The sequence below is a fragment of the Schistocerca cancellata genome, chromosome 3 (assembly GCF_023864275.1).
Source record: "Schistocerca cancellata isolate TAMUIC-IGC-003103 chromosome 3, iqSchCanc2.1, whole genome shotgun sequence".
Taxonomy (NCBI): Eukaryota; Metazoa; Arthropoda; class Insecta; order Orthoptera; family Acrididae; genus Schistocerca; species Schistocerca cancellata.
In genome coordinates, this window is record NC_064628.1 from 139,121,606 (window position 1) to 139,139,269 (window position 17,664).

The window sequence follows — 17,664 nt, forward strand, 5'->3', positions numbered from 1 at the left end:
CACCAAGCTCTTTACCCTGTGCACCCTCTGGTCCACCGGATTCAGGACTGTCTGCGCTTGCTCCATCTGGGGGGCGTCTCGGTGGCGTTCCTCTGGCTCCCGGGACACGCTGGTATCTGTGGGAATGAGGCGGCCGATATAGCGGCCAAGGCTGCAGTCTCTCTTCCTCGGCCAGCTATTCAGTCGCTTCCCTTCACCGATCTATGGAGCGGTTTATGTCGCAAAGTTGCTCATTTATGGCATGCGCATTGGTCAACACTTTCCCGTAATAAATTGCGGGAAGTGAAAGCCCTTCCTTGCGCCTGGACCTCTTCCTCCCGACCGCGTCGTCGGGAGGAGGTAATTTTAGCTAGACTCCGGATAGGGCACTGTCTTTTTAGCCATCGACATCTTTTAAGCGGCGATCCTCCCCCACTCTGTCCCCACTGCTTTCAGCTGTGAACGGTAAGACACCTTTTAATTGAATGCCCCTATTTTAATCCGTTACGCTCCCGTCTACAGCTATCGCCTGATCTATCGTCGATTTTAGCAGATGACACGCGCTCAGCCGACCGCGTTCTCCAGTTTATTAGTGACAGTGAAATGACGTCAGTCATTTGAAGCTTTTTTTGGGGACAACCATCCCCTTTCTGTAGTGAATTTTTAAGCATTTCTTCTATTTTTAGTTTCTCCAATTTTATGACTTTGTTCCCATTGCTGCTGGTTTTCAATTTCGGTTTTTTACTGTCTTAAGTCACGGGCTGGGCGCTAATGACCATAGAAGTTTTGCGCCCTAAAACCAAAAACAAAAAAACAAAAACCCTGCATCGCTTAGCGTTCGGAGCTAGGCTTGTTTGAAAGCTCGCATGCCGTCGAGAAGGTAGGCATGCAATCCACCATCCGAGTCGACGTGATAGCAGGTCTGAAAGGCAATGTTTTCAATTTCTTTGTGACAATAACGTAAACGAGAGGTGGTGTTAAGTTTCATGACTTATACTTGCCAAGAATTACTAGGAGTCGAAATTACGCTCTCTTCCTTGAACACACGCCACGCATGAACTCGTGAATGGTGTCGCACCATTTCATATACCCCTGGCTATCAGCTCTTCGTTCGCCTCCACAGAGGTTTCATGAGCGGCAGATTTTAGATGTCCCCAGACGAGTAAATTAAATGGTATCAAGTCAGAGGAACATGCCAGCCTCGCCAGCATCCCATCGCGCCCAGTCCAGTTCTCAAAAAAGGTCTCATCTCCAAATTATTTCGCGCCTTACGATTATAGTGCGTATATTAAAATTTATGTTGGTGCTAAATGCGCTATCTCACGTCGTGTGGGACAAATTCCAGTAACTTAGATAGTGCTCCCCTTAAGAAAATTAACTATCTGTTTTGGGCCTGTCGGTGGAAAATGTATGGACCAATCAGATTATCGCCAACCAAACATCCGCCAGAAGTTAGAGGCAAAGGGTTAGAGGGAAAGCGCCCATGAACAAAGGTTGCGTGCAGATTTTCCGTGCCCACACATGTCACATGTAGGCTGTGCCTGCTGAACACACCTTCCCTTGTGGAGAAAGCATTATCCGTAAAAGGTACAAGATATAGGATGTCATGTCAAACACCTATCAGCCGTCTTGTTTCTAAACTTATTTTATTTGGCCAAATAAAAGAAGTCTGGTAACTAGATGGCTGAAAGGTGTTTGATTTGACGTCCTCTATCGAGCAGCTGAGTCCCGCAACCCTCTATCAAAAGATAGACATATAGAGTTGTAAGTAGGCTGTTTGCTACGTAAGTAGCCAGTTTAGGTTTTTATGTTGGTAACGTCACGTAGCGCTCTGTATGAAAATCACTGGCTGTGCTGTGTGCAGTCTGTGGCTGGTTGGCATTGTTGCAATATTCGCTGTTGTAGTATTGGGCAGTTGAATGTGAACAGTAAGTAGAGTAGAGTTGCACAGTTAGAAGTGAGCCTTCAGCAGTGGTGGATATGGGGAGAGAGAGATGGCAGAATTTTGAGAGCGGATGTGTGTCCATCAGAAAGTGTAAATTTGTAATACTGGATATCATTTTATATATATATATATGTATGATGACTTTTGAACATTATTAAGGTGAATACATTGTTTATTCTCTATGAAAATCTTTCATTTGCTAACTATGAAGATCAGTAGTTAGTGCCTTCAGTAAATAGAATCTTTCATTTAGCTGGCAGTATTGGCGCTCGCTGTATTGCAGTAGTTTGAGTAAAGAATGTTTTTGTGATGTAAGCCATTCATGAAAGGTATAGGTTATTTTTAGTCACGCCCATTCTTTTGTAGGGATTATTGAAAGTTAGATTGTGTTGCGCTAAATATATTGTGTATCAGTTTAGTGTTGATCAGAATAAGTAGAGATAGAAATGTCTGAGTATGTTCAGTTCTGCTCAGTTGTTCGAAAATCAAATAACGTAAGAGGTTTATCAGCACAGTAATTCGTAATTTTCAAATGGGAAATTCGATATGGTGACCCTGCCAGGATACCTCACTGGGAGCTTCTGATTTTTTCTTGTAGTTTGTGTTATTAGTGTAGCTATTGTTTATTGCTAGAGTGTAATTGTAGAGAGAATTTCCTGTGTAGTTGTAGTTTTTCATTGTTGTACAGTAAAACAGCTGCGGCATTAATGTAGATTTGCACCAATTATTTCGCAGCTGCGATTGCAACTAACTAGATATTACTTTCAGTGCTATGTTAATGTGTTTTCTTATTTTGCTCTTCAAATTGTGCTTTTCTGTGTTATTGTGTGAAATATTTTGACAATTATGGTGTGTGAAAAACGTAACACTAGGCTACAAAGTAAATTGAGTGATGACAGTGAAGATGTGACTAGTGTGTTAGCGACACAGTTTAATGAATCATCTATTATTCAGAATAGTAATTTTGTAATTGTGCATAGGGAAATGGAACAGGCAGTAAGTAACGGTGTATACAGTGAAACAGCTAGTGAACAGGGAAGCATTGTCAATCGATCACTCGGCAACAGCTCGCCTCAGGAATCGGAAACGACAGGACAAAATTTCGCAAATACTATATACTCAAGTTAAGTCAGGACACATTTTCTGCTTTTCAAAATACGAATGCTGCCAGCGCAACTGCACTGCCGATAGGCAGAAAGGAAGAAGTTCCAGACACTAATACCTTGTTACTGCAAATAATACAACAGCTTCAAACGTTACACACAATGGAACAAAATAAAAAACAATCACAGCAACAAATGGAACAAAATCAGAAACAAATTAAAGAAACACTTCAACAAACATGTGAATATTTAACTACTGAGCTCCATAACATCGAATAGAAATGTCATAAAGTCTGTAATGATGTAAAAACACATATTTGTGATCATTTTCAATCTATTTTTTCACGGCATGAAAATTCATTACAGAATCCCGAAGCAGCCATAAAAGAACTGCATACCATTGTTCATGAAAATCACGACACCTTATGAGCTAAAACTGACACAGTTGCATCTACCGATTCAGTTACACAACTTGCAAAAACGCAGGAAAACTTAAAGGACACAGTATATACCCTGAAAATTTGTTCAGAAAGACACATGGAGGAAATTAGTTCATTATCAGAGAAAGTAGTCGAACTTTCAGATCGGCTCAATAATTTATCTACCAAGGTAGATGATAATCTTAATGACACAAGACCAGTAGTCTTTAATGAGACAGAAGAGTACGAACAAATGAGGAAATTCAAACAAAATCAGAATAAAATAATACGCAACACAAAAGAGAAATCTGGGAAGTAGAAGGTCAGTTAGCACAAGTAATATAAGAATTACATATTTCAGAGGAGACTCGCGCTCCAACACGGGAAGAGGGACTTAGAAATACGGAAAAGCCACAAAATAATAACACAGAGCATTTCGGAAATTATGAAAGAAATTGGCAAGATGCACCGAATTCTGAGATGGAACCACAGACACGACGCGACAATGACCGATATGCTACTAGCCGACATGATGATTTTGACAATAAGCTGTTAATTACTACACGTAAATTCAAAACATTTAAGAATTCTGGTAACGACATTCATCAACAAGCGTGGCTCCATCAAATCTCTCATTGCTTTCCTCCCAACTGGTCATTGGAGCACAGATCAGAATTTGTGTGGCTACTTAGAGAATGAACCAGCTGTAAGAATGCGATCGGTCATTCACGATTGTCACAGTGAAGGAGCATTTTATCATGCATTCCTCTCAGAATATTGATCTCAAGCTACTCAAGATCGCGTAAAACATAGCATCATGATGATGAAACACTTTGAACAATCTGAATTTTCCAGTCTTGTCAAATATTTTGCACAAGAATCAGTACCTGCCAAACCCATACAGGCCCTCAGAACTATTCCACATTTGCTTAATTAAATTACCTGAACATTTAAGTCATACTATTTTGGCAGGACGTTGCAAAGAAGACATTGAAGCTTTTCAGGGACTCTTACAAGAATTAGAAATTGACACACAGTTGCAGGATGCGAAAACAGGAAAACAATTGCTACAGGTCACATCCGTCACAATTCCGTGACGACAGAAACAATAACTGGACACGACAAGGCTATTCTTAAAATGAAAATTGTGACCAAAACAGACACCAACCCATATGCCAACCACTGGCAGAGAAATAATAATCACAAGGAAAGATCACCTCTCCATTGTAATGACTATGACAGAGACAATCAGAGAAACGGACAATGTGGGAACCAAAGTAAATATTATCAAGGGAGACAGAACAATTTCAGACGCAACGGTCCACCATTCAGTTAAGATTCTGGGAGAAATTCTCCATCACATGACCGACAAAAAAGAAACTATGGAAACTAGCGACATAACGACGGACCTGAATTTCATCAGAACTGGTGGGATTCAAACAGGGCAGGGCCCTCTGGGCAAGGTGCATTTATAGGTCTCCTAATCCCAATAAAGATGCATGCCAACAAAGAGACAGTAGGCAATGACTCACACCGCTGGCAGCCACAAAACGTACTTATGAAGCTGACGATGTAGCTGCAGTGGCTAGTAATTATGTAAAAGTGAAAGACATTAGGGACATCTTACTCCAGGAACACGATGTAAAACATAACATTGCATATCCTGTAATTTACATTACAGTAAATGACGTAAAATTTACGGCAGTACTTGATTCTGGCAGCCCCATTTCAGTAATTAGTGAAACAGCCTTCAGCAAATGCAACAAATCGAATAATTGCCCCACATTTACTATACGTAAGATTAAATTACAAGGTGCAATCGTTGGAAAAAGTGTAGGTGTACGCCAACAAACCAACTTAGAATTCTTTTGCCAAAGCCACAGTTCCTCTATGAACTTTCTTATCGTTCCATAATTTTCAACTGAAATTATATTGGGAGTAGACTTTTTGAATGAATACAAAGCAATCTTAAACTTTCACGACGCTTAAATAAGTTTAGAGAAAGAACATAAGTCAATAGCTTTGAAATTTGAAGATTAGCTCTCAAACAATGAGGAGGAAATCAATCGGCTTTACCTCTGTTGGACAACAGTTCAAAACTTTCGACGGAATTTGACACTAACAATTATTCTGCAAGTATTGGCAGGGATTACCGCTCTGATAAAAGCTGGATCTGAGATCAATGGAAGATAACACTTTTACATTAAAATTTTGAAGAAGTTCATCCAACAATTGCTGCCTGTCTGTTTCAGAAATGGCGATAGTATTGATTTGTCTCAAACCTAGGACAAGCCTGATCGATCCATATTTCTTCTCAACAACATGTAATCGATTCTTGTATGAACTTACTGCTGATTCAATTTTGCCCTCGTCAAGCACAGATTGTATTTCTGTTCTAACACGGTCCCTATAATGTGCCGGAATTGCGTATGGTCTAACACAAAATTTAGTATGCTCACGAACATGAAACTGGTATTGAAATCCCTTGATTGTTTCTGTATTGTGAGTAAAAACTGTGGAATGTGCTTGTAAAATCTCAATAAGGTCCTGCCTATCAGTGTCATTACAATTCTCAATTGTTTGAATTTTATTCTGAATTAACTCATTAATATACACTCCTGGAAATTGACATAAGAACACCGTGAATTCATTGTCCCAGGAAGGGGAAACTTTGACACATTCCTGGGGTCAGATACATCACATGATCACACTGACAGAACCACAGGCACATAGTCACAGGCAACAGAGCATGCACAATGTCGGCACTAGTACAGTGTATATCCAACTTTCGCAGCAATGCAGGCTGCTATTCTCCCATGGAGACGATCGTAGAGATGCTGGATGTAGTCCTGTGGAACGGCTTGCCATGCCATTTCCACCTGGCGCCTCAGTTGGACCAGCATTCGTGCTGGACGTGCAGACCGCGTGAGACGACGCTTCATCCAGTCCCAAACATGCTCAATGGGGGACAGATCCGGAGATCTTGCTGGCCAGGGTAGTTGACTTACACCTTCTAGAGCACGTTGGGTGGCACGGGATACATGCGGATGTGCATTGTCCTGTTGGAACACCAAGTTCCCTTGCCGGTCTAGGAATGGTAGAACGATGGGTTCGATGACGGTTTGGATGTACCGTGCACTATTCAGTGTCCCCTCGACGATCACCAGTGGTGTACGGCCAGTGTAGGAGATCGCTCCCCACACCATGATGCCGGGTGTTGGCCCTGTGTGCCTCGGTCGTATGCAGTCCTGATTGTGGCGCTCACCTGCACGGCGCCAAACACGCATACGACCATCATTGGCACCAAGGCAGAAGCGACTCTCATCGCTGAAGACGACACGTCTCCATTCGTCCCTCCATTCACGCCTGTTACGACACCACTGGAGGCGGGCTGCACGATGTTGGGACGTGAGCGGAAGACGGCCTAACGGTGTGCGGGACCGTAGCCCAGCTTCATGGAGACGGTTGCGAATGGTCCTCGCCGATACCCCAGGAGCAACAGTGTCCCTAATTTGCTGGGAAGTGGCGGTGTGGTCCCCTACGGCACTGCGTAGGATCCTACGGTCTTGGCGTGCATCCGTGCGTCGCTGCGGTCCGGTCCCAGGTCGACGGGCACGTGCACCTTCCGGCGACCACTGGCGACAACATCGATGTACTGTGGAGACCTCACGCCCCACGTGTTGAGCAATTCGGCGATACGTCCACCCGGCCTCCCGCATGCCCACTATACGCCCTCGCTCAAAGTCCGTCAACTGCACATACGGTTCACGTCCACGCTGTCGTGGCATGCTACCAGTGTTGCTGGTGCCATCTTAACCTACTTGCCGGAGCTCTTGGCTGATCTCGGCGTTAAGCAGGCCCTGACCCCGAGCTTGGCACTATTAGGAAGCGTCTGCTTGCTTTGGAGCAGGTGCCAGGGTATCTCTTGATTAAAGGAATTTTGTAGCTTGAGGCTGAGGGATCAGCTGAGCCAAGAACTTTTTTGCCCGTGGAACTTGTTCCGTCCATATTTTGCTATTTTCATAACTCCTTGCTCCGGGACCATTGGGGGGTTTCACAAGGCCATCGCTAGGGGGAAACAACACACAACTTGGCCATCGTTGAGTCAGGATGTCCGACGATTAGAGATTGAATGTGAGCTATGTAAAGTGGGAGAGCGTAATCCGACTCACCCAAGGGCCTCCTACAATCCGAGAGAGAACACCACCCTATGGACAAGTATTCATTGATTACATGGGCTCCCTTCCCTACATTAAGGCAGCGAGTCAGTACATCTTGCTTGTAGTGAATGGTTTTTCCTGCTTCAGCTGGTTTATGCCTAGTAGGGGAGTTAGAGCCGTAATTACTTTCTACCATCTTCTTAAGGTGTTTTCTGTAATAGGTCCGCCCATGGCCTAGGTCAGTGACAACGCCCCACATTTTTTCAAACGAATTTAAGAGTTTTTGTCAGTAGGCATATTAGGACAACGCTCTACTACCCCTAGGCCTAGTTTTATGAGGCACTAAATAGGAACCTTAAGCCACTTTCGTCATCTATCATACTAAGACCCGTACCAAGTGGGGTGCGTCGGTCCCGTAGATCAACCTTACCTTCAATTGCGTCCAATACGAGGCTATGAAAGCCACTCCCACCTCGTTAATGTTTGCTTACCAGCTCAGTTCTCCCTTGTACCATTTGTGGAACATTATCAACCTTTTGTCACAAAAGATCACGCCGGAGGCTATTCAGTAGAACTGGGAAAGGGCTAGGCGAAATGTCCAATTGGCCCACCCCCGGCAAGCCAAACTTAATGATCAGCGGAGGCAGCCCGCTCGTGTGAAGGTTGGGAATCGAATTTTTTTTCTTAATTTGGGCTGTTGGAGCGCTAGCGATACCGGGCTCATGGGCCTTCTCCTCCCGGAATCAGACCTCAAAATTGTGAACGGAGGAAAGTTTCAAGCCATCAGGCAGTTACTAAGTTTCACTAAGTTAAACTCTATTGCAAGTTTAGTTCGCCACTGGCAATTGTTGCCAATTTACCAAACGTTTAAGCCCCTGCAGGCCTGCTTGCTATCACTGTTTTTACATTTGTTGTATTTTCTGGTAGCCACCACCGTGACCTAGTTGTTGAAGCGGTGTATTTACTCTTTTAAGTTCTTTTGGGAGAGCTGGAAAGTATCTTGATGTATTTCTGTAAACGTGTTTCTTTCATTATTTTAAAAGGGAATACTTCAAAGCCTTCTGGAGCTTTGTGCTCATCGTGACCTTGTTGTAACACTTAACAATTTCGAGGCAATTTCTAAGCCTTCTGGCGCTTGCCGATGATTGATTTTGACCTTGTTGTATATCTTCTTTAAGAGAGAAGTTTGAAGTAAATTCTAAATCTTCTTGCGCTCTGGGATTATATACCTGCAGTATGCCAAAGACGATGTCCTTAACGATCAGCTCCAATTAAAATATATAAATTTCTTTGAAGGTTTCGGTCCCTTACTTAATTCTTCACAATAAGTTGCATAACGTGGCGGTTGGTTGATGCACGCGCACGATGTTGATTGTTCATGGATGGTAACGACGCCTTCCCCCCCCCCTCCCATTTTGATACGTTTTCCCTCCTACTGTGTTGAGGGTTTGGTTAGCCATGAAGAACACCATTTGTATTTTCTTATTGCTGTGCCCTTTTAAGAGGTATTTTATGTATCTTCGCTGGCTTCTATGTAATTATAAGATCATGAAGCCAAGGTATGTTATGAGTCTTTAACGTCTTCTGTTTACGGCCTGGTCGGCCGCTTAGTATTTTGGCGATGTAGCGACTATGGTTGTTTCTGCTACAGATATTATTAGTGTGATTTTATCCGTTAATAATAACGTCCTTAGCATAGCTATCTTTTTAGTTTAGTTGTAATTTCTACCTAATTCTAGGGCCTCCATATTAGCTTCTCACTGCATGGAAAATACAGGACGTGCTTGGATCAAGGAACAGTCGGAATTGTAGTTGTAAATTGTTCTAGTGGTGCTGGGAAAGTCCCTGAGCTTCAAGCGCTAATAGAAAGCACAGAAGCTGAAATCGTTATAGGTACAGAAAGCTGGCTAAAGCCTGAAATAAGTTCTGCAGAAATTTTTACGAAGTCTCAGACGGTGTTCAGGTAAGATAGATTAGGCAGAATTGGTGGTGGAGTGTTTGTGTCTGTCAGTAGTAGTTTATCATGTGGTAAAGTCGAAGTAGATACTCCGTGCGAATTGGTATGGGTGGAGGTTATACTTAACAGCCGAACTAATTAATAATTGGCTCCTTCTATCGACCCCCAGACTCCGATGATATAGTTGCTGAACAGTTTAGAGAAAATGTGAGTCTCGTAACAAATAAATACCCCACTCATACGGTTATAATTGGCGGGGACTTCAACCTTCCATCGGTATGTTGGCAAAAATATTTGTTCAAAACCGGTGGTAGGCAGAAAACATCTTCCGAGATTGTCCTAAATGCTTTCTCCGAAAATTATTTCGAGCAGTTAGTCCACGAACCCACGCGAATTGTTAATGGTTGCGAAAAACACACTTGACCTCTTAGCCACAAACAATCCAGAGCTAATAGAGGGCATCATGACTGATACAGGGATTAGTGATCACAAGGTCGTTGTAGCTAGGCTCAATACCGTTTCTTCCAAATCCACCAGAAACAAACGCAAAATAATTTTATTTAAAAAAGCGGATAAAGTGTCACTAGAAGCCTTCCTAAGAGACAATCTCCATTCCTTCCGAACTGACTATGCAAATGGAGACGAGATGTGGCTCAAATTCAAAGATATAGTAGCAACAGCATTTGAGAGATTCATACCTCATAAACTGGTAAAAGATGGAACTGATCCCCCTAGGTACACAAAACAGGTCCGAACGCTGTTGCAGAGGCAACGGAAAAAGCATGCGAAGTTCAGAAGAACGCGAAATCCCGAAGATTGGCTAAAATTTACAGACGCGCGAAATTTGGCACCGACTTCAGTGTGAGATGCCTTTAATAGGTTCCATAACGAAACATTGTCTCGAAATTTGGTAGAAAATCCGAAGAAATTATGGTCGTATGTAAAGTAAACAAGCGGCAAGACGCAGTCAATACCTTCTCTGCGCAGTGCCGATGGCACTGTTACTGACTACCGTGCCGCTAAAGCGGAGTTATTAAACGCAGTTTTCCGAAATTACTTCACCAGGGAAGACGAATGGAATATTGCAGAATTTGGAACACGAACAGCTGCTAGCATGAGTTTCTTAGAAGTAGATATCTTAGGGGTTGCGAAGCAACTCAAATCGCTTGATACGGGCAAGTCTTCAGGTCCAGATTGTATACCGATTACGTTCCTTTCAGATTACGCTAATACAATAGCTCCCTACTTAGCAATCATATGCAACCGCTCGCTCACCGATAGATCTGTACCTTCAGATTGGAAAATTGCGCAGGTCGCACCAGTGTTTAAGAAGGGTAGTAGGAGTAATCCATTGAACTACAGACCTATATCATTGACGTCGGTTTTCAGTAGGGTTTGGAGCATATACTGTATTCAAACATTATGAATCATCTCGAAGGGACGATCTATTGATACGTAATCAGCATGGCTTCAGAAAACATCGTTCTTGTGCAACGAGCTAGCTCTTTATTCGCACGAAGTAATGGCTGCTATCGACAGGGGATCTCAAGTTGATTCTATATTTCTAGATTTCCGGAAAGCTTTTGACACCGTTCCTCACAAGCGACTTCTAATCAAGCTGCGGGCCTACGGGGTATCGTATCAGTTGTGCGACTGGATTCGTGATTTCCTGTCAGGAAGGTCGCAGTTCGTAGTAATAGACGGGAAATCATCGAGAAAAACTGAAGTGATATCAGGTGGTCCCCAGGGAAGCGTCCTGGGACTTCTGCTGTTCCTGATCTATATAAAAATGACCTGGGTGACAATCTGAGCAGTTCTCTTAGGATGTTCGCAGATGATGCTGTAATTTACCGACTAGTAAGGTCATCCGAAGACCAGTATCAGTAGCAAATCGATTTGGAAAAGATTGCTGTATGGTGTGGCAGCTGGCAGTTGACGCTAAATAACGGAAAGTGTGAGGTGATCCACATGAGTTCCAAAGAAATCCGTTGGAATTCGATTACTTAATAAATAGTACAATTCTCAAGGCTGTCAATTCAACTAAGTACCTGGATGTTAAAATTACGAACAACTTCAGTTGGAAAGACCACATAGATAATATTGTGGGGAAGGCGAGCCAAAGGTTGCGTTTCATTGGCAGGACACTTAGAAGATGCAACAAGTCCACTAAAGAGACAGCTTACACTACCCTCGTTCGTCCTTTGTTAGAATATTGCTGCGCGGTGTGGGATCCTTACCAGGTGGGATTGACCGAAAACATCGAAAGGGTGCAAAAAAGGGTAGATCGTTTTGTATTATCACGTAATAGGGGAGAGAGTGTGGCAGATATGATACGCGAGTTGGGAAGGAAGTCTTTAAAGGAAAGACGTTTTTCGTCGCGGCGAGATCTATTTACGAAATTTGTCACCATCTTTCTTTTCCGAATGCGAACATATTTTGTTGAACCCAACCTACATAGGTAGGATTGATCATCAAAATAAAATAAGAGAAATCAGAATTCGAACATAAAAGTTTAGGTGTTCGTCTTTCCCGCGCGCTGTTCGGGAGTGGAATGGTAGAGAGATAGTATGATTGTGGTTCGATGAACCCTCTGCCAAGCATTTTAATGTGAATTGCAGAGTAATCATGTAGATGTAGATGTAAATGTAGATTTACCATCCGTCCACAAAGTTTGTCTTTCGTTGCTATTAAATATGTCTTAATTCCCGAATCTTCGCTTTCATCATTTGCTCAATTTGCTATTTGTGCGACAACTTTTGGCAATCAGTTAGGTCCCGATCCGTGTTAACTTTGTAATGCCGCTCCCATGCATAAGAAGAGCATTTCCAGGCCGCGCGCATGCACAGTGATTTCGATAGCCGCGCACGTGAGAAGCCTGCGGTGCCTCAGTTCGGTGGAGAGCCTGTGACCATCGCACGTTGGCTGGGGCGAAGCAGCACACACAGGGTTGAAAAAAGTATTATTATTGACTTGGTACATACAGGGTGTTTCAAAAATGACCGGCATATTTGAAACGGCAATAAAAACTAAACGAGCAGCGATAGAAATACACCGTTTGTTGCAATATGCTTGGGACATAAGTACATTTTCAGGCGGACAAACTTTCGAAATTACAGTAGTTACAATTTTCAACAACAGATGGCGCTGCAAGTGATGTGAACGATATAGAAGACAACGCAGTCTGTGGGTGCGCCATTCTGTACGTCGTCTTTCTGCTGTAAGCGTGTGCTGTTCACAACGTGCAAGTGTGCTGTAGACAACATGGTTTATTCCTTAGAACAGAGGATTTTTCTGGTGTTGGAATTCCACCGCCTAGAACACAGTGTTGTTGCAACAAGACGAAGTTTTCAACGGAGGTTTAATGTAACCAAAGGACCGAAAAGCGATACAATAAAGGATCTGTTTGAAAAATTTCAACGGACTGGGAACGTGACGGATGAACGTGCTGGAAAGGTAGGGCGACCGCGTACAGCAACCACAGAGGGCAACGCGCAGCTAGTGCAGCAGGTGATCCAACAGCGGCCTCGGGTTTCCGTTCGCCGTGTTGCAGCTGCGGTCCAAATGACGCCAATGTTCTCGTATCGTCTCATGCGCCAGAGTTTACACCTCTATCCATTCAAAATTCAAATGCGGCAACCCCTCAGCGCCGCTACCATTGCTGCACGACAGACATTCGCTAACGATATAGTGCACAGGATTGATGACGGCGATATGCATGTGGGCAGCATTTGGTTTACTGACGAAGCTTATTTTTACCTGGACGGCTTCGTCAATAAACAGAACTGGCGCATATGGCGAACCGAAAAGCCCCATGTTGCAGTCCCATCGTCCCTGCATCCTCAAATAGTACTGGTCTGGGCCGCCATTTCTTCCAAAGGAATCATTGGCCCATTTTTCAGATCCGAAACGATTACTGCATCACGCTATCTGGACATTCTTCGTGAATTTGTGGCGGTACAAATTGCCTTAGACGACACTGCGAACACCTCATGGTTTATGCAAGATGGTGCCCGGCCACATCGCACGGCCGACGTCTTTAATTTCCTGAATGAATATTTCGATGATCGTGTGATTGCTTTGGGCTATCCGAAACATACAGGAGGCGGCGTGGATTGGCCTCCCTATTCGCCAGACATGAACCCCTGTGATTTCTTTCTGTGGGGACACTTGAAAGACCAGGTGTACCGCCAGAATCCAGAAACAATTGAACAGCTGAAGCAGTACATCTCATCTGCATGTGAAGCCATTCCGCCAGACACGTTGTCAAGGGTTTCGGGTAATTTCATTCAGAGACTACGCCATATTATTGCTACGCATGGTGGATATGTGGAAAATATCGTACTATAGAGTTTCCCAGCGCCATCTGTTGTTGACAATTGTAACTACTGTAATTTCGAAGGTTTGTCTGCCTCAAAATGCACAGTTGTTCCAAGCATATTGCAACAAACGGTGTATTTCTATCGCTGCCCGTTTAGTTTGTATTGCCGTTTCAAATATTCCGGTCATTTTTGAAACACCCTGTATGTACTGTGTATTCGTAAAAAAAAAAAAAAAAAAAGAAGAAAAATTATGGGGTCTTGCCTCTGTAGGTGGTGATTTTAGCCTTTGACTATGCCTATTTAGGCAAGCTGTTTTATATTTGTTCTGAAGTTGGCGTGGTAGTTTGTGCAATCGAGGCGAATTTTTCACAATTATTTCGATACCTACGATTGCTGACGCGCTGCAATGCTGGAAGTTCTTAATTTATTGAAGTTGACCTTGTTGTAATTTTAAAACCGGGTAAATTTCAAGGCAAATTTTGAAGCCCTTCTGGCACTCTGTGTTTCATGGTTGTTGTTAGCTGGCATTTCGCTTCATTCCACTGTAAAGGAAAATTTTAAATGTTTTTACTGCATAAGTCTTTGCTCCGATGATCTAGGGGAAGCGTCTTTTATTCATAATCAAAAGGTCTTCTGTCCAGGTTTCGAATCCCCCTGCTGCTTCAGTTTTGATTAATAATCAGCATTCACGGCCGAATACTTCCCGCATAAGAAGTCACCCTCATTCTGCCAACGGCCTTGTCAAAGAGGGCGGAGGACCAGGCAGAGGTTCAGGGCACTCTCTCGTCCTGGGAGTTGGAAACTACCCCTAAAGGCGGAAGAATCAGCAATGACGAACGGCATGAGGATGCAGAAGGCAATGGAAACCACTGCATTAAAGACAGGTAACGTGTATCCACAGGACATGTGGCCTGTAATTGAAGAAGTGTCATGATTATCTCTCCATTGGCAAAAGATTCCGGAATAGTCCCTCATTCGGATCTCCGGGAGGGGACTACCAAGGAGGAGGTTATTCAATAATAACGCAAGCATAACGTTCTACGGGTTGGGGCGTGGAATGTCAGAAGCTTGAACGTGGTACGCACACTAGAAAACCTGAAACAGGAAATGCAAGGGCTCAATCTGGCTATAGTGAAGTGGAAAGAAGACAAGGAATTCTGGTCAGGTGAGTATACGGTCATATCAACAGCAGCAGAAAATGGCGTAACGGGGGTAGGACTCGTTATGAACTGGAAAGTAGGGCAGAGAGTGTTACTATGAACAGTGCTCAGATAGGGTTGTTGTTACCAGAATCGACAGCAAACCAATACCGACAACGATAGTTCAGCTATAAATGCCGACGTCGCAAGCTAAAGATGAAGAGATAGAGCAAGTGTATGAGACATTGAAAGAGTAATACAGTATTCAAAGGGAACAAAAATTTAATACACATGGGAGATTGGAATGCAGCTGTAGGTGAAGGAGCAGAAGAAAAGGTTACAGGAGAAAGCGGGCTTGGGACAAGGAATGAGAGAGGACAAAGACTAATTGAGTTTTGTAACAAGTTTCAGCTAGTAATACCTAATACTCTGGTCAAGAATCACAAGAGAAGTAGGTATACTTGGGAAAAGCCGGATGATAAGGGAAGAATTCTGTTAGATTAAATCATGATCAGACGGAGATTCTGAAATCAGATACTGGATTGTAAGGCGTACCCTCGAGCAGACAGATACTCAGTTCACAATACAGTAGTGATGAAGAGAAGGCTGAAGTTTAAGACACTAGTCAGGAAGGATCAATACGAAAAGAAGTGGGATACGGAAGTACTAAGGAATGACGAGATACGCTTGAAGTTTTGTAAGGCTATAGATAGAGCTATAAGGAATAGCGCAATATGCAGTACAGTTTAAAAGAAATGGACGTCTCTAAAAAGGGCTGTCAGAGAAGTTGGGAAGGAAAATATAAGCACAAAGAAGGAAACTGCGAGGATACCATGGGTAACAGAAGAAGTACTTCATTTAACTAAGTACGAAAATGTTCCGGGAAACTCAGGAATACAGAAATACAAGTCACTGAGGAATGAAATAAATAGGAAGTGCAAGGAAGCTAACACGAGATGGCTGCATGAAGACTGTGATGAAATCGAAAAAGAAATGATTGTTGGAAGGACACTCAGCATACAGGAAAGTCAAAACAACCTTCGGTTACACTAAAATCAAGGGTGATAACATTAGGAGCGCAGCGGGACTTCCACTGTTAAATGCAGAGGAGAGAGCGGATAGGTGAGAAGAATACACTGAAAACCTTTATGAGGGGGAAGATTTGTCTGATGTGATCGAAGAAGAAACAGGTGTCGATTTCAAAGAAATAGGGGATACAGTACTAGAATCAGAACTTTGTAAGAGGTCCATGATTAAGGAATTTGTTGCTAGCGCACTCGAGCAGATGTAATTTCGATGGACTGCTCACGCGCTGCCTGCGATATGTAAGCTATAAGAGAATCTCAGACCAAAGAGCAGTGTTGACTGCAGTAGGAACTGTGTGTTAGTAGTAGTAAGTAGTTGCTCACAGTCTGGTGTATCGAGTTGGCTGGGCCGGTCGTGGGAGCGATGGCGGTGCCTGAGCGTTGTAGTATAAGGTAAAAGCAGCCTCGCGCGTATGTAGTATTGTTATGTCAAGTCCCATGTAAATGTTTTTAAAAAAATCTCTTAATAATAGTCTTTCTTATAAAAAATTAACTTTTGATAATCATTCATCTCAATTTAAAGAACTTACTAATTTCTCCAATCCAAGGTCATTCCGATTATTATAAAGAAAAATCAGTTATTTCTTTTTATACATGACAAATCTATCGGCCAGAATTGCACAGGGCTGTGCCAGAAAAATTTCTTATAGGAGCAGATATATACCCGTTATCCGGCGACCTTATTGAAGTAAGAATTTTCAATTTATTCAGAATGATCTTTCATGGCCACGACGCAGCGCTGCTGACGTCCAAAATTCACCAGTTTAAATTCACGGTCATTACTGAAAGGTTATAAGTGAGCGACAATTTTATTGAGAAGTTAGTCCGATTGTATTGTTGGTAGGTTACGGAATTTATCTGTTGGGCAGTTACACTGAATGAAATAAATAATTATATTGTTTTAACTATTGGGAGGTTACGGAATTTTTTTGTGGGGAGGTTACACTTGTCGACAACCGCCCAGGATCGTATTTTTGTGAATTTCTGACAAGTAGTCGGTTATATATCTGCTTTTTTTTTACTTAATGATAAATGGAGTTTGTATCTGGTGCAACGCATTTGCTAATTTGTCACTCTTTCTTTCACAGGTCATCGGCAATTTATTGCCCTTTGTTGTCACTGTATTTGTTCCATTTTTCTTTATCTTTGTTTGATTTTGTGCTTAACTTGTATTTGTGAAAATGCCGCGAAAAACTGCTAACAATACATCGCGATGTGCAATGAGTGAAAGAGCCGACTCGAATAATTTGACAGATAATACTAGCGACACTCAGTGTAATAGTGAAAATCCTCCAGTTACAGATAACACTGTTCGACATGGGTTCTGTTTCTGATATTAAAATATGTGCTTCTAGACCATTTTACTGTGGGAAATTCAAATATGTAAACAAAATATGGTTGTCAGGGATACTTTTTATGGAATATATATATATATATTTCACAATTCATGGCAAACACAGAGACGTTATAGAGAAATACGGGTATGTTGCCGCATCCGGTAGTGATAGAACGTGATAATTTCTTGTGCAACAGCAGGTGGGAAGAATCAGACATCATT